Here is a 23786-nt window from a genome sequence, read left to right as displayed (position 1 = left end):
ATGTCTGCAACACTTTCTGAAATTTCACTTAAAAATTTTAGCTATGTATCTTTGAATCTAGGTTATTTGGAATTAGAAATCCCAACAAAATATGAAAAAACATCTTCAGAAAAATATAGATTAGTCAAATCATTAATTGTTTAAAAGCCCAGCAGTTTAGTTAGTGGAGATACTTGTTTCAGAGTTGCCTCCCGCAAGAGTTTTATCCCATGGAAATTGGCACGTCAAAATGTGTTGCAAGTCTTACATTCTTGCATAGACAGATGCAGAAAAATGTAATCGAAGAAAACACTAAATTAAACATTTATGACAGAAACTGTTTGAAAGCTTAGACAGTAGCTAGCACTAACGTGTCAACTTTCCGGTCTGGTACCTTGCAGACAAGCTTTGTCTCTTACTCTTCTGCCTATGTTCCCTGACTATTTAAAAAAGCATTTTCATTAAGAGAACACCTCTTGTTAACTGAGGTTGGAATTTATTCCTTCCCTACCTTTCCTGGAATTTATTCCTTCCCTACCTTTCCTAAAAAAAAAAAAAAACTCATTTATTTTTTGAAACAGCAAAATCCGCCCAGCAAAATCCTGAAGCATGTATCCTGTGCCATTTACCTAAGGGGAAAAATGGCCTGTAGCTTCAATTTTAAATAAAAGACTGCCAGTCCCTCTAAGAGCACCTGACAAACTGTGAAATCTGCTGCCATCTTTCAATCACTTTTCTGGGACAATGTCAGTAGAAATATGTACAGTTTGGCAATGCTGACTGTTGCTACTGAGCTTCTTGGTGAAGGTCTGAAGTATGGCCTTGTACAACAGCTATCTTGCACTGCACTAGAAATCACTTCTCCTACTGATTCAGCGGAGTCTTTCTCAGAAAAAAAACCCCTGCCCTCACTCTTGTTTGAGATAGTGTTTCTTTAACTCAAATATCTGAAATAATCCAGGAAAGATGACCCAAATCATTACCCGACCCAAATATTGCCACTCTACACTGGTTCTTCAAAACCAGCTTTGTCAATAGGCAGCTTGGACTTGTTGCAGGTCCCAAGGAAGAAGAGGAGGGAAAAGGATAATTGTGCCAATGCTCCCCTTCAAAAGGGAACTCGTGGTTCTCTGCAACTTTAATAGAGATGAAGAATGTTCTTGGCTACTATAGTTCCTAGTGGTCAGACTCAAGTAATCAAGAAAGGCTTTCTGAGCAAGGACTTGACAAGCAGACATCTAAGACATTTGATCCCCTTCCCATCTTAAAGAAGAAGAGTCATCTCCGTCAGGGACGATTTTACAAAGAAAAAGAAAAAAAAAACAAAACGAAACCTGAGCTATAGCAAAAGGAAGAAAGAAGAGCCCTGAACCCTGAGTTATCAGGGAGAAAAAAGAACCAACCAACCTACCTCTCCCCCCTCCAAATAATGGCTTTTACTGTGGGCGGTCACTGCTGAACATCTATAGCACAACACAGGATGTGGATCACTGTCCAATACACCATATCGTGTCCTGAGACACACAAAGCTGTGAACAATGCTGGTGAGTCTTTCTTGCTCCAAGTTCTCTATGGTCACATTAAGGCAGACTCATGTTGTGAGGGATGAGACGTTTTTCCACGAGCCGCTTCTCTCCTCTAAACAATCCTTTCAGGGCAGCTGTAACCCAGCCTACAAAGGCTGGATATACAAGCTCTGATGTCAGATCACATCAACAGAAGCGTTTAGTAGCATACAGTCATCTGAAGATGCTATACAAGAATAATAAGGAGGTGATAATATTTTGCAAATAAAAGCATTCAGAACAAAAATAACTCTTTTTTTTAATCGCATCAATTAAAGGATGAGCATTGCATCAGCAGACTTCCATAACATATTAAAAACCCCAGAGAAACAATACATCATACAGGAGGAGCTTCCTACCAGACTCATGCAGCTAATGAAATTCTATGCAACTTCTTCCAGGAAAATAGCTTGTGTACTCTGAAGCTAGAGCCAGGATTTTTACAAAGTGTTCTGCATGATTCATTCAATGCTCAATAGATTAGATGCTATTCAATTCACATGAGTTCACGTTAAATAAATAAAGTGAAGCACAACAGCTGGGGCTACTCATCACTCAAGCATATGACATCCACTGCCAAACCCAAGAGACGCTCAGTAGTGTTGTAATTACCAAATTGGGTCAGAGGTGAAAGAGAATGTGGGGATTGTTATAACACCAGCTCCTTAGATTTTCAGGTTTCTGTGATCAAACAAAACATGAGGGAGATCTGGAGTATATGACAAGTGTTAGTGGCTCAGACTTATGCACAAGGAATCACAATGTAGACGACCAGTATTTCATCCTGTAAAATTTAATTACAGGAAAATAGAGTTAAGTTGGAGTGGTCTCATCCCATGTATTTACAGTGAATTGAAGGGCCTATGCTGCAAGTGCAGTACTTGTGGAAATGCAGCAGGGATTAAGGAGAAAGGGTGAACCTGTGCATGCTGGATCTGCTTCTTGCTCTTGACTGCTCTAAACTTTCAGTGATTTCTCCCCGAATAGCTGTTCACAGCTCTGTGCCTGTTCTGTGCTTCAGCAGGGCCAGGAACACAAGCAGAAGCAAGGACATGAACCAAAAAGGAGGAGATATGTGACTATAGAACAATTCTGGCTCTAGTAAGAGCATGGGCTTCTAAGCAATATGTGTCAAGCGTAAGTCAAGGAGAACAGACTTCACAGCTCCAGGAAGGAGGGAAACTACAGCTCCAGGCAATTCAAGGCTGTTTTATTCGTGTTAGCATAGCTTCCATGACAAAAGCCTATCTGTCTCAAGCATATGTACTGCACAGGCTAGAGATGTTAAGGTACAGCAAGTGGAGGCAGAGGAGTTACACGACTAATACAATATCTGGCTCATTTGAACTTTCGTAGCCTGCAGGACCAGGTACAGCTGGGTGGAAGACAGTGGCCTTTGGCACAAGTCTGGAGCAAGACTCAAACTCAGAGTTTCCATTTCATAGCAAGACACCTTCACCACTCAGCACCCCACCCCTGGTGTGTGCATACTCATTCTTTGTTGTGATAAGCAAATCAGTATGTACTTTAATGTATTATACCTGGGGGAATTTATCTCAGTACACTGTGCTGAGCTTCCAAGAGGATGCAGTTATTTTCAGTGCCCGTAATTTGGGTTTGTTTCTTTTCCAAATAGGACCAAAAAGTTAGATGCTGGAGTTTTGCCTGGTTTCTGTTCTACATCACCATTTATGCTCAGCTGACATCAGTGGAAACATCAGAAAATACTCCTTTTGCAAAATATCATAAGTAATACAAATACAGAGAAAACAAAAATAGCTAAAGAAGGTGCAGGAATCATGGCTGTGCTCTTCCTCTCTCACCTATGAGCATCCTGTAACGCTCAGACATTTGCCTGCAGGAATGGCAAACAGCCCTGCCTTGCAGTCACCAAAGGATGTACGTGCCTGGATCCCACCTAGAGACCCAACTCCCACATCACAATTCAGACTCTTTGCTCAGCTGTTATCCACCTGGAAGCACCTAAAACTCATGCCTCAACTTTGAGCTAGGAAGACCTCTAGCTGCCTAAAATCTGCTTTTGTACATATGAAAATGCATCTTTCTTTCAACAGGGAGCAGCAGCAAGGGGTCTAGGTCATACCAAAATCTAAACACTTCAGAATTCAGCTATTTCTCCCTCAGCTGAGTGAACAGTCTCACTGGAAAACCTGAGCTGTGCCCAGAATGAAGTAACAACTGCCATATTCTCAAAAGACCCCCTTTTGTGGGGTGCTGAGTTTTGGAGTTAAGTGTGGCAAGACAGTTAAAGAATTCAGGTGGCCATGTCAGCATAACTAATCTCTTTAATATTCTTGGGATGAAACTTTACCCCTTCTGCAGCATTCTGGGTGAAGTCTGTAGTCGTTTAATAGTTGACATTAGCAGTCATACAGAGAAACACCAAGATCCATCTTCCTCCCTCCTAGACTCCTTGTTTTAATGACTATTAACTTACTTGGGGTTATACTAAACACTTCTGGCAGCTCTTCACTCTGACTTCCAGTTACTCCTCACCTCAGAGCACAGTGCTGAAAGTGGGAGACTTTGGCACACTCATTAGGCAAAATCTTAGAAATTTTGGTAGCAAAGGAGTTTGGGGGTGTAGATGTCACATGTTATCTCTTATACCTTTCTCAGTGAGCTATTTATAACACAGCCAACCAACTCAGTTGATACACCGTGTGTAGGGCAGAGCCAAAAAACATGAACGGTCCACTTAATGCTGAGGCTGTCACTTTGTAAGGCCAGGCCAGGTCAGGGAGAGGGAGTCTCCATAAATAGCAAACATCTCACACCTTAAAAATTGTGGCAAGTCTTTCATTTGAAACAACTGCAAGGAGGGTGCTGAGAAGACTGAAACTTTGAATATCCCTTGTTCAGCAAGCTACCTAGCTGGGCTGGGAACGTGTTGGAGCTTGCAGTCTTGGAGTCTAACATGCTCCCTCTATTCATCTGTTCATTCTTCCATGATTTTATAGCTGCTTTATATAACTTGCACGCAGGCACCTTATACCATGGGGTGTGCACAGTAGTAAGATTTTAACTGCTATTCCAAACTGCAGCTGGTATTTTTAAAAAGCTGCAACATCTTCCTTTCAATTTTCACTATCCCTTGAGGCTACTTCTGGCCTTCTGGGAGCAGAAAAAAAAAATTAAGAGCACCCAGATGAAACATTTTTGAGTGCCTTTGCATTTTTATGGGAGAACAAGGTTTGAACCACACCCTAGAAGATTTTCACTGGAGCCAAAGCACTGTCCTCAGATATGTCATATATAGGCAGCATTCAGCTGTATTTCGAGATCTGCTGAGATTCATATATGGAGCATGGGATACACACAGCTGACTCCTCCTCCCTCAGATACCCCAGCTTCTGTCATCTAGGTCTGTGCCTTTTGCATTTACAGCACAGTTCCTCTCCTCCACTGCCTCTTTTCTGCTTCCAAACCTGGCTAGTCCAGTTTGTGGGTTATCTTGCTCCATCTCAAAGACGGGGCTTGCAGAGCAGGAGAGGGGCTGTTGTCCTGACTGTGGCCCTTTGCACAGGGCCCTGCACTCCTAGAGTGCAGTGTTCTGCACTGATTTATTTCCCTTTTTTCCCCCTCTTGAGCAGTCACTCACCTGCCAGTGAGCCTTTCCCTGTGATTTGGCGTCAGATAGCACTGCCTCATGTGTCAAAGGCAAGGTGAATATTTTGGTTGCTAGAGATGATGGCTAGCAGTAGGGTTTTTCCATGTGTGTTGTTACTTATCCAAGTCCAGTCAGGCCCATTATGTGGCCTATTTTGGCAACTCCGGCTTTCCTAGGAATAGTATGAGACTCCAGTAAAGCTACTGGTAAAGCTAAGGTGTGCTAGGCCCTCAAAGCTCATTTGACTGAGAATCGCATTTGAAACTACTGAACAGATTTTAAGGCCAAAGGGGTAGCTCCAGTCATCAGATCTGACCTCCTGAGTGATGAAAGGCACAGAAAATCTTTTGAGCGTTTCTGCACTCAGCACTGTCACTAGTGGTCTCTCTGTGCAGGAAGTAAAAAAAGAACCAGATATATCATATAATTTGACCATGGATGGATTTGACCATCAATACTGCAGAGACCAGGGTGATTCATTGCTCCCACCTTGCCTGATTCTGCCTCCTGAGACTGCAGTTAATTAAGTTTTACGTCCTTGGATGCAAGCAGCTGCCCTAAGGCCTGTTCCCCTCCCCAGCCCTCAGAATGCAGGGGAGGATTCGGGATGTCTCACACATGATCCTGCTTGTGGCTGACACTACTGATAGACTGGAGGGTGACAGCAGAAGAGGAAGTGGGGCGCAGGCTGGACTACTGCCCAGGGACAAAGGAATGCATTCTTCCATGTTACCATTACTACTACTACATTGCTACCATTATAAGCACTAATGGTAATTACAGGATAATTTGGGCTGGATACAGAACTGGTCTGAGCCTTGCTGGCTGCTGCTGTCATGGTTGCTATGTGGTCTGGGACAACAGGTTGAACTGTGGACACTGGTGAGGAAAAGGCGACAGTGGCAGGTAGGAAAACGGGATCCAGGGGAGCTAACATTTCTCACTGCATGTCCTGCCTAGGACAGTGCACCTTTTGCAGGGTCCAGATTTTCCCAGGACAGAGTTGTTATCAGGCAGTTTTGCTCCTAGCCCCATTTTGGCTGGGAATGCCTGAGGCGGGCTGGGGGTGGAGGAAGCTGCAGCTGCAACTCAGTGTGCCCTAGCTAATCTCTTCTCCAAGCGGCTCTGAGCTCTGGACAGCCCCAGGCTGCCTAAGAATAAGAGGAAGAGGAAAGGTTATAGAAAGGCCTATGTGTCCTCTTCCTTCTTTCTTCCCCCAAGCATAAAAAGCAGAGACCCAGGCCTGCTGGCTTTCTGCAGCCAAGGCATATTTGTTGAGGAGAAAACCTGGCTCTTAGCTCCATAGCACAGTTTTGGAGAAAAATCATTTCCTTCATCATGCCTGCTTGATAAGGCATGGGGCTTGTGGGGAAGAGGATCACGTGTCAGCATCCACCTCACCTAACATGAGATCGCTCCCTTCACTGCTGAGATGAGCAGGTCTGTGAACAATAGGGAGGACGGTCAGAAGACAGGCGCCAATGTTTAGTGTTGCTAGGGCAAAAACCTGCTACACGTGTTGACTCTTTTGTTTCATGGCATTTATCACCGACTACCTAAAATAATAATAATCCAGAGCAATTATCTTTTCATTTCATTACTATTCCCAGGCTGCTGAGTTACAAGTCATATCTCCACCTTTCAGGCTGATGCTGAGCTACCGAATCGGTTCAACGTGATTTGACGAGCTGAATCCTACAGGGTGGCAGAGCTTGCCACCGAGTAACTCATTAATTGTGCTGGGCTCAGGACAGAGCTGACCTACTTTTAAAGAGGACTCTGACACAGGCCAATACTAACTTTCGTCCCCTTGATTTATTTTCTCTGCCCTTCCCTTTTGCCTGGTTATGGGTAGGAACCCACGCGTGGCCTCTCCTGCCGGCGGTCCCTCCGTGGGGAGCCCGGGTGGCACTGCAGCACCTCGGCAGGACCATGCTGCCACCCAGCGGCTGCGGCCACGCTGCCCATGCCCCTCAGGAGCGCAGCAGCCCCTTCGAGCCCCTCTCTCCCCCTCGGAGAGAAGAGGATGCTCAAGGGGGAGAGGGGAGGAGATTCAGCGGCCGAGGCTGGGGAGCTGCAGAAGGCAAGTGTTTTCCCTTCCGCCTCGGTGTCCAGGAGGACGTGTGCTGGACGGATGGCGTCCTGGACAGACAGGGTCACCACTCATCAGCCCCCTCTTCCCAGCGGCTCTGTACCCCCTACCACTGCGCTAAGCTCCTTTCGGCACCATGAACCATCCCCCCGTCAGCAAAGTTTTTCACCAAAGGGAGCGGCGAGTATGTGTTTTCCCACTGTATACTCCTTCTCTGTTGCTTTTCCCTCCTCTTCCTCTGTTTGGCAAGGATAGAGAAAGATAAAACCCAATTTCTAAAGGCTTTTAAGAGTTTTTAAAGATTTTATGATTTGTAAGTGACACCACCTGTGGTACCCAACTTCATCTCCTCCGTGTCTGTTTTTCAGAGCTGCTGATCACCCCAGATCACTGACAGTTTGGCAGCCGTGGAAGTCACACACGAGACAAGCCAGCGCATTTAAGCAAATCCCTGGAAAATCCTATTCTTCAACTTTTATCCACAGCCACTTCTCCTGTTTTGTCCCTCATACATAATGGGGGTCACAACGTGGGGCAAGCCTCCCACCTGACACCACAGTATCACATAAATTCCAGGGTCTGAGCTGATAACACCAGCTCAGATAGACAGTCTATCCCATCCTGCCCTCTGCCATTCAGTTCTGCCCTTTCTGCTTCCCCGTCTTCACTTTGCCCCTTAGGCGTGTCAATCTATTTTATTTTCAAACAGACTCTGAATCTGAGTCTCCAGATAACTGTACAGCAAGTTGTGCCGGCATGACTGCTGGATGCATTGGGGCAGGAGGAAAGTGAAGTAGAGATGTCTTTAGCCGTCAGACTACATCCTGAGAAAGACTACGTCAGGACACTTGGCAGGGAATGTGTGTGTTACGTTGGATTGTGTGGGAGGCTGTCATGACGATTGACAGGGCTAGAAGGACCTTCAGAGTGCCACCAGTCCAGTAACAAAGTACCCAGAGCTCTCTCCAGCTTCATGACCCAACTTGCTGTCTAACTGAACATGGCATAGGAAGAGATGCCATATTGTCCCGCTGGGAAGACGTGACGTGTTGCCTTACCTGTGAGGAAGAGTGAGGTAGGAGTCAAACAGATCGTGTGTCACACTGAGTGCAAGAGATCTGACCGTCCTGCACGACATGACAGGTGTTGACTTTACCTATGACTGTATATACACATGAAAACAGTAATTACTGACGGACAAATATCCCAAACAGAACCCAAAGTCTGGGTAACTTTGAGGTCAGAGATTCTCTATGGCTAATGAAAAAGGCGAACGCTATTCGTTTTTCCTGTCTGTAAACTCTGAAAACTTTGTGTGCTGGCAGGATAGAACCCAGAGCGAGTGACAAGCCATCACTGCATTCCCATTGATGCCAGCATTCCTGTTCTGCTAAGCTAGGTGTGTATGTAGATCAGGGATAAAAACAGAGCACTCCTTCCCCGGCCAAAGCAAAAATCCAAAACACAAACTAACCAACCAAAAAACACAACGCAACATGAAGGGAAGGAAATCCCCATTGAGGAGGTGCAAGGAGGAGAACAGGACAAGGGCATTTGGGGCCATCAGTTGTGCTGTGGGGCCTGCTGGTATTTGATGGAGTGGAATTTGCTGGAGGCAAGCTCTGCTCATTCCAAATTCCAGATGGATATCGTATAGCTTTATGCGGGAGGAATGCTTCACAGTGCAGGAAATTGTACCTTATTTTTCAAACCCTTCGGCAGGAAGGAACCTTGACTGCCTCCTCTGAAGGACTCAGTTGTCCAAACACTGGGTTTCTCTGGGTTAAAGGACTCACTGAGCCACAGTCTGAGATAGTCTTTTTGTTCTGCATTTTTCTTTACTTTTCAGTGCCTGGTGCGTGAGGACTGAGGACTTGCATGCTCTTCAAAATGTAATACAGATTCATATGGAGAGCTTTTAGATAGGTAGAATTACGGTTTGTCCTTTGTTTGATGAGAATCCTCAAAACTACTAGCTCTCCGCATAATGGCTCTTGGGCTTCAAATGCAGTACAAAGCATTGCTCTTAGGACCTCCAGAGGAGTGGGGAAGGTCAAGGCCACGGGAAGACCATGTTCACACTGGCTAAATCAGACTCATCTTCCTACAGCAGTCGCTTATATGTGCCCCATCTTCCCTGCCCTGGGCAGAGCAGAGCTTTCAGGGTGAAAATGGAGAATGCCTTGAAGCATGCAGAGATCTGGTGGGACCATTTCTCTTCTCTGAGTTGATGGGAATGAAGGAACCAAGGGCTAAAATGTCTCCTCACCATCCAGGGCTTGGGCATAATCGCACAGAAATGAATGAAGACCTCTATCCCGCTGAATTCAAGTGGAAGAGTGAGGGCTGTGTGATTTCAGCAGCTTACAGATACAGGTGATTTTCCATTAATTTCTGTTCTTTTTCACATACGTTTATCTAAAAATCTGCTAGGCCCAGTTCTTTTATTTTTCTCTCTGAGGAATAATACTGTCACATTTGAGAGCAAGGGAACAGGACACTCTGCACTGCCTCAAAAGGGCAAAGGGAGGGAGGGCTGTTTCACCACTTATTTTTTCTCCTCCAACCAGTTTAACTGTGCTGCTGATGGGCCTGGTGATCAAAAGAGAAGTTAATTTTCTGGGTTTATGTGAGAAATCACCTCCCTCTGCCTCTCCCCACCTATTCTGTGCATTTGAAGCAGTCACAAGCCCTTTTCCACCCCAATTAATCCCCCCTCCTCTTCTTATGGTAAAATCAGCCCTCCACACTGGGCTTCAGCTGTTTTTCAGAGCTTGTCTGTTCACATCACTGAGCAAAGGATGAAGTAATGAAAATTACAAGCTGTGGAAATTTGATCTCTCTATTCTGTAATTACTGCTCTCTGAAATCTGAGAATATATATTTACTTTAATATTCTTGCAGAGGAGGGGAAGTATCCCCAAGGCATAAAGCAAAGAGGGAGAGAGAGCTAGAAAGAACAAATAGCATGAACCCATTTGTACTTGATTAAATGTTATATATAGTAGTGAGTGGATCTTGCCTTTAAGGCTGACACAAAATCACAGTATTCAACTCATCTTGATATTTAGAAGCAGTCAACACTTCCTCTTTGTGATGTATATTTATAAATAGCAATTTGGAGGTGAGGAGTCCTTATCTTCTCCTGCTTTCTCAATACATCATTGCCAGTGTTTGCCATTTCATGATGAGACGTAGGCATTTTGCTTAAAACCATAGCTCCTGAAGTCTTGTGATGACAGTAAGAATCTTATCTGTCATTTATAAAATAAAGTGAAAGAAACTCCTTTTGTTGCTCTTGAAATGATCCCAAAAAGCTGGAAAACATGTATGGAATAAACCCTCAACGGTCAAAACCTGAGATAATTTAAAAGATAGGCTATAATTTGTTTTAAATTTGTCTTAAACTTTTTAAAATGCCGTGATTTTGGGAAAGCAAGTTGGCACACGCTGCACCAATGCTGTTATAGTTATGGTAATTTCTAAAAAGCTCTAGACATAACTGATTTGGTATGTCCTGTGTAAAGCACAGTAAAGACAGTCCCTGTCCTGAAAAGCTTAGAATTTGTCTTCTGTGCCTTGAAGTTCAGGTTGAAAAGCAAGGGCAGTTTTCCCCTAACCATTTACTTTGCTGCTTGACCTTTTGAAAGAGGGCAGAGCTCAGCTTAGGGCCAGGAGTAGTGTGCATTAGCTTTCCTTCTGACAGTCTAGATAAAACCATGGAATAAGCATGAAAGCCAAGTTCATCCATGACTAGAGCTGAAGAAACTCTGGCCTTCACCAGTTTAAATCTTTAATGTTACTCATTGCTGGCCCTGCAAAACCTTGTAAAGAAAAAGGCCATATGGCTCTCATTCCAGAACTGTGTGGTTTTCCTTTCTCATAGCATTCTTCCACATATGTGTCCATTAAGACTGTTGTCCTCTTTGCTCTGTTGCCCCTTGAATTCCCTTAAAAGAGAAAAAAAAAGATTGGCAAAACTGCATAGTCAAAAAAATTACATTGCTAACAACTGTACTGCGTAAATTCTTTCAGAGCCATCTGAGTGAGAGGACCATTTTTTTTCTCATCTGGTCGAGTCCAAGAGTCATTGCTTTCATACACTTCACATATTTACAGTAAAAATAATCCTTGGTGAAATATCAGTTAGGTAACAACAAAAGCCAGGCAGCTGCATTTGGCTTCAGAAAGGCAGCCAAATCAACCTCCCAAGGTTTTTCTACTTCTTTTTCTCCTCCAGGAAAAGTGTATAATGAAGTCATACATCTTACAAGATTACAGAACCATATTTTTTTGAGACCTATACTTTCTGGTAACCTGGTATCACAAAGGCGTGAAAATCAAAATATGGAACATTTTGGAACATAAAGATGACTACTGATTACAAATTTCGTTTACCAGCTAATAATGGCTGATGTATTTCAGGGACAAGACCATCGTTCTAGCTACTCTGTAATCCTCTTAACCTCTTACTCAGCATACTACATAAGGTTAAAAGCCTGAAGAGATTCTGTCTGTCTTGTGTCACCTACCTCCCTTTTTTTTTTTAAATGAATGCTGGGAGGACAAGATTTTCTTCATATAATATTTCTCTCCTTTTTTTCCCCCCCAGATTACATGAAAGAAGAATCTGTTATCTGCTTCCTACCATGCTCTTGCTGATCCCTGTGCATTTATGGACTTAGTCAAGTAATTAATACATATCGGTGATTTCATTTAATGTTTGCTTGTTGCCTGAAACAAATTTGCCCCTGTCAGCACTAGGGGATCCCTAGAGGATATAGGTTTTGCTACAGCTTATAACCCACCGCTACTGAGCAGAGAGAACTTCTGTGTTATTAATTAAATTTTTAATGACCAAAAGGTAAGGCAGTCTAAGCAATCTTCAAAGTATTCCTCTTAGTTTGGCCCATTTAGCTACTAAACTCAAAATCTAAAGAGAAGTAAGCTTTTAAAAAATTTTGTAGACAACAAAGTTGTAAGAAATTTAGGATTTTTGAATATTCAATCTTGCTTGACAGTTATCTTGAATTCTCTTTTATTTTTTTTATATCTTGTGCTTAAACAGAGTTCTTTTGTCTCATCCCATCCTCTCCCACTCTGTTCCAATGGGAAGCAAATCCTTTTGAATTTAAAATGAGTTATTCTGCTATTAGGTTGGGAGAGCATCTCTCCGATTTGTGTTATTAAAATCTTTCATTCACCTTTGAATGGTAGCTAAAAGCTAGAAGTCTAAGCTCTGTCTGTCGTCAGCGCAGAGGAAACAGATGTCTCCTGAGAAAGGTTCTTGTCCCCAGTCAGCTACCTATCTCCAAAGAGAGATAAGGGAGTTTAGATGACGAGCAAACCAGATGCTTAACTTATGGGTAGCTTAAATCAGGTGATACAAATCACATATAAGAGGTTCTTAGATGTCTGTATGGCTCATATCTAAATCTAAGCTAGGCTACACCCACCTCTAAACATCTGGCTTTTTAATAATTCAAGTAATGGTTCAAAAAATTGGTCCTGTTAGGAGTAATATGAGAAACTATTCGTATCTATATGCACTCATCTTTTTTTTTTTTCCCAACTATGGACTGATGATCATCTGAGATCTTTCCCAGAGCTGTTGTCCGCTGCTGAATTTCTGCAAGTGCATACAATAATAGTGCGTCAGTGGAACTCAGAGCACCCTGAAGCCCTTTTGTTTTCACTGGCCACTTCACATCCGGACTATCTTCACTGTACAACATACATGTTACAACATATTTGTTGTAAGTGGCTTACTACATCATCCTGCCACTCCAGCCACAACCTACATCCAAGAGATGCAAGAGCAAAACAGCCTTAGCTCACTTTTCCAGATCTGAGCTCCAGTCTTGTTTCTGACAGAAGTTAGATGACAATATAAGTTAAAGCCAATGCCACTGGAAGTTTCCTCCTTGCCGTAGGGAACAGGATACACTTAATTTACAGCTGCTCTGCTCCATCGGAGTAGTACAGAACAATCAGGGCCTGCGTCTGATGTATGGATTTTTGTGTAAAGAAAATAAAGCATATTAGATTTTTTGTGTGTGCATAACAGTCAGTACTTTCTTACGACCTTTTTTATATTAGCCTAATAAGCGATAGTGCTTCTACCTTCAGTGAAGCTACAATTGATATTAATCCATGCATGTGATATCATAAAGGATCTCACAGTCATTGAAATCAGACACAAAAAACACCAAATAAATCATTTTCCTGATTACCCAGGACTATTCTTTACTGTGTTCTAGTAGTTAAGTTGAGACCCTCTCAGCCACAGAGATCTACTGTATATTAAAAGCTCAAGAGAAGTCATTCCAATCAATTGGATCAATGACACACAAACTAAAACTACATTAAGTAGGGTCTTGATACAATAAACTATGACAATTCTGAAAGCAGTTGTTGGATTTTATTGGGGCATTGATTTGTGAACTAAAGTTTCTCAAGTTATCTACTGTAATAGATTCTAACAGCTACTTTAGAGACATTGCAAAGGTCGTATGGGTCAGTGATCTGAAAGGAATCTCTAAGCCATAACCTTGGAAGAATAGCAACACAGCCACAGCAAAAATGTGTACTTAGTGCACTATATTTACTGATTGTAATTATGATCTTTCTTGAATATATATGGATTTTGGCTGAATACCTCCCTGCCCTTTCTTTATATTGAGTCTTCTTCAAATGCCGTTGGGTGTTTTTGATCATGCTTCTCTGTGGGGTCTAATAGCTTAAAGCTGGGTGTCTATCCAAAGCTAATTGTCAAGGCTCCCACTATTTTCAAGAGAGTGTGAGCAATGTGTGAAGAAAAGAGTGATTCATTCCACCTATCTTACCCCTCAATAGGCCGAATTGCTTTCTGGAACTGGATTGCTGTAAGAAAAGAGAGGTGCTAGCTTAGACTGAATGCTTATCTTTTATGTCTTCAGTTGTTTTTATCTGTTTATAGTCCTTCAGTCTATGAAGACCTTCAATCCATCAGCTCACAGCCTTGGCTGTTACTTTGGGCTGTAATTCACTCTCCTATTATTGCTTTCAAGTGCATATTAGGATGTTGTTTTTCGAAGCCATTGAGATGCCTTCTACCTTGGTTCACTGTCTCTCTTCCTCCTGTGCAATCAATACAGTTAACACAGTACAGACAATGCGTCTCATAAAGCCAGACACCAGAACTTTGCTCAGTCACATAGTATATTCGTTATATTATTATACATAATTTTTCTTAGCTAGCAGCAACATGTTCATAACAAGGGACTTGGTCTGCATGGGCAGAACGGATTTTGCAAGCTAGCTGACGTAACTTGGTGACCAGGTCTTTGGTACCACTGAGTAGCAATTCTCTGAATGATAAACCATAGCTGCTTGAAATACAGATAAATCCATTTAGGTGTTAAGTCAAAAATTCAAACCTGAGGACCTGCAGTTTGTGTCCGATTTAGAGGTGGGTGAGAGAAAGCCTGGGCAGGGATGCCCGAAGTTGCACTTGTCTTTCTTCTTCCCTCCCTTTCTGCAAGAAAGACCAAGCCTACTTACCTGCTTACAGCTGATTGTAGCTTCTTATAGGTGCATAACACGTCTAAAGTACATGTTGAAGAAATGTTGAAGAAATAACATGGTATAGGTTCCATAATGTACCTGCATTCATTGATCAATGAGCAAAGCAAATGAAAATGTAATGAAGAAGAACTGAGACAGCTAATCACAAAAGGAATGCTCGCTCATCTGTTGTGCTGATGTTTCCCAGACAATGAGGGATAAGGCTGCTGCTTGTATGAATAAGTAGACTTTTAAAAAGAATAAATAAACTTTGCTTCATATGACACATCATAATTATTTCTACAGTAGTTATTTTTCATTCTGAGTTGTGATGGGAGGGCATTTAGAAAGAAGGTATGAAAGACTAACAGGAAGAGAAACTTGCATGACGAAGGGTTGAAAATAGCACAAATTCTTTCTACAGACCATCTAGGATAGTTCATGCCTGTGTGACTCCATGATGATGATAAATCCTCATTTTTTTGTCACACAGACTTATGTACAACGTGGAGGTTAATAATTTCCTCAGATGAATATCCAGCCATAACTTGTTGCACTGGCTTTTCCATAAGAGGGTAAAACTTCTCTGGTCACTTGGCTATTCTACCAACCTCCTGAAAAAATGCAAATGCTTTCTGATAAAGGACTCTGCAATATAATTGAGGTCCAAACATCCAGTATCTCGCAGCACCTTTTATGTCCCAGATGATGTGGCCATCTCTGCAGGAAAAGATACGTAAGCTGCTGAGAAAGAGAGTTCGGTAAGGTAGTCAGCTGGAGAAAAACAAGCAAATCTTTAGACATAAGGAAGGTGCCATGGGATTCATATGACTGAACTCCTCTCTCATCTGTGGTGGCAGAAATCAATCTAGAGAAATGCCAGTCAATCACTACAAACTATAATAAATTCACTTCACTGATCTGAGTTATCCCCAACTTACTTTGCTAAGTAAAGGACCTAGAATGCCCTGTGGGCTCTAGAAAAAGAAGAGGATCTTGGTGTAAGCCTTATCTTCATGTTCTCTGCACTGGAGAACGGTATTACAAACGGAAGAGTATATATTGCAAATATCTCTGAGGAAAAAGCCTGAAACAGAAAGGGGTTTAGTCTGGTGATCAAAGGGGATTTTATCTTGGTGCATGGAGAAGAGTTGTGCAACCATTCTTTTAGTAATCAGCTTCTCCACCTCAAATTCAGGTTGGAAATAGAAATGCAGCAGCTCGCAGCAACCACAAAAAGAATAGCATCTGGACAGCCTGTACCCAGGTAGCTAGTACTGATACATATATTTAATTCAGACGGCTGTTATTCTTGTTTTATTGTTGCTATTGTGTTACAGGAGTGCCTACATATTTCCTCCGAGATCTGTGTACATCTGCGCTAGATGCTATATAAATAGGATAAGATATCCTTGCTGAAGTCAACAGAGAGATGCTTTGATGGAATTTAAGTCAGGCCACAGATGTCCTGAAGTTTACCAAACTGCAGCTCTTCAAAACTCCTTTCTGTCTGACTCTAAATTTGCACGGGGGACCAAACAAATAAAAGCATCAATAGGAGGTTTAACGTGATGCAAAAGATCATCTGGTAGAAAAGATGTTGGAAGGAGGAGCACAAAGGCAGACATTTCCTGACAAAAGTTATCCACCAAAGACATTAGGCCAGATGCTGCTCTTTAGTTTTAACATATTGAACAGACTCTGGAGGGTCTGTTGAGCCAGCAAGGTCACTCCATCTTTAAACTCATGTCAAATCAAAATTGTGATTATTGCTTGGTTAAATCTCCATGTTCTCTTGTACTAATAGTGTAAACATCCTCCACCCTCAAAACATCCCCCAATGTCTTTATCATCTTCATATAAATGTCACGCGCTATTTGCTTACATTTGCATACCGCCTTTGTGCTTGTCACTATGATTAAAGATCTGGTATCACAGCTGCACAGCACAACCTGAGGGAGAAGAAGTAAGATTCAGTCTTTTTCTCTCAGGCAGAAAATGCTGTGGAATTGCTGGCAAGTTAGATAGGTGCACTTAATTCTAAGGAAAGAAGGAAAAATGTATTAATCAGAATGAATAAAGGAAACAAAGCAAGTTAAATGATAAACCGTACTTGATACCCAAGGCTAGGAATCTGCACATCCTTTTCCTTTCTCTGCCACTGACTGATTTTGTAATTAGCCAAATCACTTCATTCTCCTGCCCAATGCTTCCCCTTCCACAATGTGTTTTAGTCTGTTTAGATCTTGACGTCTTCCAAGAAAGGTTTGCCTCCTACTCTATTTTTACACTGCACCTAGCACAAAGTGACAGCAGTCATTGTTTTAAGTTTCTATTTGCTGTAATAATAAATGATCTAGAAGGTTATTAGAAAAGGAAGTTAAGATGCTTGTGGGAATAGATCAGTAATTAGGAAGGATATGAATACTTTGTCTAAAGAATAGAATAGATGTTTCAGGATCCCTTTGAATTGCTCTGTAAGGTCACTGAGCAGCAAAAGGAAGCTTATCCTCAAGCCTATTAAAGTTCCCCTCGCTTCTGAAAACACTCCGACGGACAGCACTTGAATAGCCCAGCACTATGTCCTCTGGGCCTACCACCAATCGGTAGATTGATAGTCTCCATCTTATTGCTAACGTCTAAAATCTGTTGCCTTTCTATAGGGCTTCTTATCAGTAAACCTCAAGTGCGTCTCATTCTCTACTTAACCCTGGAGCGCGCTGAGGCTCAGACAGCTCACACGTGACTCCACATGGCTCCACATCGCCCAGCTGGCCAGCAACTTTGCAAGGTCACGCTAGTAACAGAGCACCAGTGACAAGTCAGTAACAAGCTAGGAAGGGAGCAGAGGTCCTGAGAGGCTGTGCTTTAGCCGCTAGGGAATGCTGTCGCACGTACAGCTTGCTCTGTCCCTAAAGAAACACCTTCTTAACCCAGAGCATGCAGGTGCAATGTCTTAAAAACTAGTCTTGTCTTCTCTCACAGAATAGCCTGTCATTTATCAAAATATTTTTAGGCCAGTGTTCTCAAACATGAGTGCTAAAAAAACCTTGTTAAAACAAATGTCTGCGCACGAGTTCAGGTGCATCATTTCAAGCACATACGATTACAAAAATCTTACTTATTCATCTGCTTTAATCCTGCCAGAGTCAGTGATGTCACGTGATTCTGATGATCTCCCTGTAGGATTCAATACAGTTTAGAAAAGCAATCTCTTAGTTGCAAACTAGCTCCTTTTTCGTGTTACTGAAAGTCCACATACTGCTGTCTAATAGTAATGTTAAGAAGGAGCACAGTTCTCATTTCATCCCATATACCTTCTACACTTACGTTACTGTAACGTCTCCTTTCTCAGAGGGCCCTAGTTGCCCCTTCAAAGTCTATGGGAAGACGCTGGTTGAAAATTTGTATATCTATCCCTCTGTCCCTCGATGTGGATTATTTTCCATGTCTCTGATCATTTCTGTCACCTATCTCTGCCTCTCTCCCGCTTTGTCTTCTGCCTTGTCTCTCTACTGGTGGATGTAAACTTCAAGGTGAGGAGAGCTATGATATTTTCTGCTCTGGTCCATGTCAATGCTTTCTGTTGCTAGGCCTTCAGCTGCTAACGCTGAGCAAGCCAGGGAGGGAGCACGGCATGCCAGCCAGCCAAGGCTGCTTTCTTCAAGTTAGCAGCCTCTGAGCCTGCACTTGCAGAATTTTCTAAGTGCATCTGCCTTTTGTTTTCGTGGCACTTTAAAGAAATGGGATTCAACCATGTGCCACTGAGCTCTCAGAGTAGATTTCTTGCTTTTCATTTCCTTGGGAAGCTGAAGTGACTTCAGGGAGGAGCTGTGTGCAAATGTTCTGACCTGCACTGCTACGTGTTTGTGTTAGCATCATTGCTCTTTCCCCTTAAGTGCCCCAATTTGCATAACGTTATTCAGGTTCCCCAGTTAGCTCCTTATAGCCTGCACGTCTTCCTTGTAGCCCCCCAGCTCTAACTGTACTGTGGTAGTTGCTTGAGATTTGTACATTACTAAAGGTTACTGAACAGTTGTCTCACATCAGAGCAGCCAGGTTCTTATGTCTGCAAACGCTGTGTAAGGACTGTACCACTGGGGGACTCCTTTAGACAAAATTAGTGCTCCAGATCAGTCTTTTGCTTCTTGCCAGCATTTTCATGCGTGGTTGAACACAAAGTTGACAGCTCTGCTGCTGCTGTGGGAATGTGGTTGCTGCCCCCAATCACCTCATGACACCCAATCAGCCTCCATGGGAGCTTAGCTCAACTAATATTATCCACCTAAAACTCAGCTCTTTGGTCTCAGTTGATCCACTAGGTTCTTTGGATAACTGATAGAAAGCCTTCAGTGGACTTGTCATCCTGTCTATCTTCAGCATCAAAGCTAGATGTATAATTAAATATTCTAGGTTCTCTGGGTTGTTGAGGCCAACTAGCACATAAGAGGCCACATGCCAGCTCCCTCAAGCTCCAGAACAGAGTCGCTACATCCATACCTAGGACCAGCATGGAGAACCAAGTCGTAGTGCCAGGCACATTCCTTGGCAGTCCTTCATTGGCTCATGTCGATGCAGCCCTGGAGTGTAGATGCGCCTTGGCTGTGATGGAGCTGTGCAGCCTGACCTCTGCTTCAGCATTAAACCCCATTAGGCACGAAACGCTCCTCACTGTAATTCTCATGATGTAGTTGTGATGCAGTCATTCTCAACATTCACCTATAAGATTGTGCTCCACATAAAATATACATATGGTCACTCTGGAGCCCCTTTACCCACTGTGTCCCCTGTGGGTGACAGAGATTCATTTCTGTCCTTTGCCAGAAAGGGTTCATATCTCCATCTCCCTACAGAATTCTGTAGCCCTTAGGCTAGAGGTTATTTTGGAGTGAACATATTATTCTTCACATTTCTTTTTGAAGCTGGGTTGCTGCATGGAAGAGAATTCAAGATTCTTGTGTAAGGTAAAGGAAGCAGAAATAAGGCTAGCTGTATAGCCTTCTGAGATCACTCTCTTGAAAAAGGAGTGTGACTTTACAGTCTTTAAGAATTATCCATGCTTTTTTGTCAATAGAGTACTTAGTGTAAAATGCACAGATAAACATGTGGCAGCAAGTTTTGTAGTCCAGAAGTCACTACATAGGTATACACCCAAGTCACTGTGCCAAGCATGCCTAAGTCCCCTCTCGGGTCTAGTCCACAGTTTATATTATAGAAGAAGCCTTTTAGTCAGCAGATAACTAGAATCAGCCTATCACAAAAAAAGTGCTCCAACAGAAGGACCCACCCTATAGGCCACATGCTAGAAGAGTATTTGGGTCATTGGTGAACTTCCTACGCCCGTGTAGGAGCACCCAGCCCTTGAGTGCCCCTTGCGCTGTGACGTGACGAGGTACAGTCCCACTCCTGATAGGGATTTGTCTCTGACAAGCCAACAGATGGACCTCAGGACAATTAGCCTGAGCACTGGAACTGCCAGTCCAGCAAAAATCTATCCCAATAAGGTGGCTGTACCTTATTAGAAAATAATTTTTTACTTCCTCTAGTAGTTCATGAGTACTAATCATTTGCTAATTGTTCATGTCTTTGATGCAGTGCCTGATTCTGCCAAGAGGCATTGCTCTAAGCACCGCTTTCTAATTTATATGAAGAGTCAAGGCTAAATCCTCTCCAGATAGATTCCCTATGGAAACTCACTGGCTTTAATGAGATCGTGTCGCTTGTGAGGTTCTGGCCTTGAAATCCTGACTGTATTGATCCATAGGCTAATAACTGTAAAGGAGTATTTTGCCATTCTAGGTATTAACAGTTACTCAGAAAAGTAAATAAACTCACCGGAAGTGTTGAGGTTGATCTGTAAAGTCTTTGGAAAGATGTGCCAGTTAAGGAGAAGCAGATTGGCATACAGTGCTCTTTGAACCACATCTTATAAGAGGCTCTGAGGGAGCAGACCAATGTGGTTACCCAGAGCAGTTGAGCTGTGACGAAGGGGGCTCCAGGATGGGCTCTAGCACCCAGCTCAGAAGCAAGGTAACCTGGCCTGTCCTGAGCCAGAAACTGTTGCTAGCAGCAGTGCTCCCCATTCAGGATTATCTACACTGCAATTGCATACATTTTACCCCTTTTCAAAATGCTGACTTACTGTGCCTCACCATGCCATACTTATACCTTGGCATATGGTCTCCCCAGTTACCTCAATTTGCCATGCACCATTTCTGCTTTGAAATGCACTTCCTTCTGCCCCTAGTCCTTCCTTTGAAATTAGAGGCAAGAATTGCTAGAATGTGTGTGCACATGGCTTCACTTTTGTAGTCTCTTACGGAATGGCTGAAGGTGGATAACTTCCCTTCTCACATCTTAATTTAGGTGAGAAGCTCTTTGCTAGAAACAGTGACCTTTACTCTCTGAAAATGCTATTCACAATTATGCCACTGTCTAAATAATGTCTGTGGTCATATTGAGGTGAACTAGGCACCTCGTAAATAATTCCTCTAAATTCCATTACTGTTGAAACAAAGAATAGAATGAAACTTATTTACGGGAGAGATTTTCAGTTTGAGACACTGCCTCATTTATTCTCCTTCCCTCTCTCTCCCCACAGTAGAGGGAGAAATATGGCACTCAGAAACAGAAAAAAAAAAGTTGCTGAAAATCTGTTAACTTCATCTTGTCTTTACATATTCAGGAATATGCATTTGGAAATTGAAACATTTTGACAAATTAAGTTGCACAAATATAGATTTATCTAGGATAAATGCATTTCATGCATTTTATCAGATGCACAGCACTGAACACAGAAGAACTCACCTACTGAAGCAAAAAATGTGCCTAACTAGACTCTACAAAAGTCTGAAATGATATTGATGAAGACAAATGAAACTCAAGGACAACAAATGTACTTCTAAGAAAATGAAGCACTACTTATTCACATTTTTTCAGTGGGTTTAAAAGAAAAAATCATTAAAAACACTAGAACACACGATTTTCTTGTTACTTTGATTTGATTCATTAAAAGCAAGCACACTAGCTAAGAAAATGAGTGGTCTTTGAAGATATCAAGAAGACTTATGCTAAAGACTTATCTGCAGTTATAGAACTTAATTTGATTTGCGCTTACCACCATTTTTCCATAGTTTAATTTCAACAGTTCCCCCACAAAACCAAGTATAGATTTTACCCCACTCCTTTGCAAATGTTACAGGGAATTAATTAATTTGTAGGAGTAAGCAGGTTACTCTGAATCTTTCAGTGAATGATAATAGTAGTTTGCAAAGAACTGCTTTTATTTTTCGTTGTTATTTTATTTTTTGAGGTAAATGGCTCTGTCATTCAGGAGAAAAAAACAAACAAAAAAAGCCAAAAAAAAAGCCAGTCAGTTTGTTTAATGCAAAACTAGCTTCAGACTAATGGTTGACTGCATCCTACAGACTTCATGGACGTAATAACAATTGCAAACATATGCACAGTTACAACAGCTGCTTTATACATGACTTTTTCTTTAGCTATGCCTCTGCTTTGGAGAGCACATCTAACTTTTCAGAATCAGAATCTGTGCCATGCCATAATGCAATTGATATTTACTCACGGCTACGGATTATCTGGGGCAGGGGGGAGGGAGAAATGCTCATTTACTTACAGCTACAGATGTAATTCTGCGGGCCCTAACACAATTCTGAGGAAATAGATGATTTGGCATAAAGTAGTTATGCCGAAACAGGGGATTTAGCGTAAAGTAGTTTTGCAGTCAAGACACTGCCATGAGCAGGACCCAAGAGCTTTTGGAAGAATCAGGTAGTTGGGGTCTGGAGCACTTGACCAGTGAGGAGAGGATGAAGGAACAGGGCTTGTTTGACCTGGAGAAGAGAAGACACTGGGGGCAGGGGTCAAATAGCAGCTTTCCAGTTCCTACAGGAAGGTTCTCAGGAAGACAAAGCTAGGCTCTTCATAGTGGTGCACGGTGGAATGACAAGATATAACAGTCATAAGTTAAAAAAGAAAGAAGAAAAAAAAGACAGGTTCAAACTGGATGAAAGGAAAAGCTTTTTACCATGAGGATAGTCAAATAGTGGATCAGGTTGCCCAGGAAGGTTGTACAACCTCCATGCCTGGAGGTTTTCAAGAAGAGACTGGATAAAGCCCTGAGCAACCTGGCCTGACCTTGTAGCTGACCCTGCTTTGAGCAGCAGTTTGGTCTAGATGAGCTCCAGAGGTCCCATCCAACATGAGTTTTCCTATGATCCTCTGACACTATGAGCTGGGGTTCTTGCACACCTCCTGTCTGAGAAGTCTCAGTCTGCAGCTCATTACAGTATCACATTCACTGGTTCTTCTCCCTTCTTCCTTCCAAATTATCCTCCCTGCTCTGGGGAACCACTTCAAGGACAGAGGTGTATCTCGTTATGACCTTTAGGACTGAAAGATATATCTATCCATCTCTGTACAACAGAGGCTTTTATAGGCTTCATTCGAGTGTTAGCTACATCTACATGGACCAGGAGCCTAGAGTCCTTCCTACAAGAGCCTCAGCATCATTTGCAGGGATTTCTGTGGAGCCTAAATTCAGATATTAGCCAAGCCGCATGAAAAGACAGGTGGAGCAAGACTTTGGGCTAGTCATGGGATTAACACTTTCAAAGACAGTATAGATGTGCACTTTGTCCTCAGAGGATGAAGGTCAGCATTTGACCTTGTGATTCTTACTGCCCAGTTGGATTAATAAGTCTAATAGCTGCCCAGCTCTGTTTATCTGTTTACCTTGGTTCTGCTGGGAATTTTAAATTCACTTTAGTATTTATTCAGTAAATAAGTACTTCCAAATATCCAAATAAGGTTTTCCCCTTAGAAGCTATTCTTTTTTTTTTTTTTTTTTTTTGGGAGGCTTTTCAGACACTGCATCCAGCTATGTGATAGATCAGAGGAAATTTGTCAAAGCGTATTAAATCTGTTTCATTTCAGAAAAGGCAGAGGAAATACA

This window comes from Struthio camelus, chromosome 2 (genome assembly GCF_040807025.1).
Source record: "Struthio camelus isolate bStrCam1 chromosome 2, bStrCam1.hap1, whole genome shotgun sequence".
In the NCBI taxonomy this organism is placed as follows: Eukaryota; Metazoa; Chordata; class Aves; order Struthioniformes; family Struthionidae; genus Struthio; species Struthio camelus.
This window is presented reverse-complemented; position numbering follows the sequence as displayed.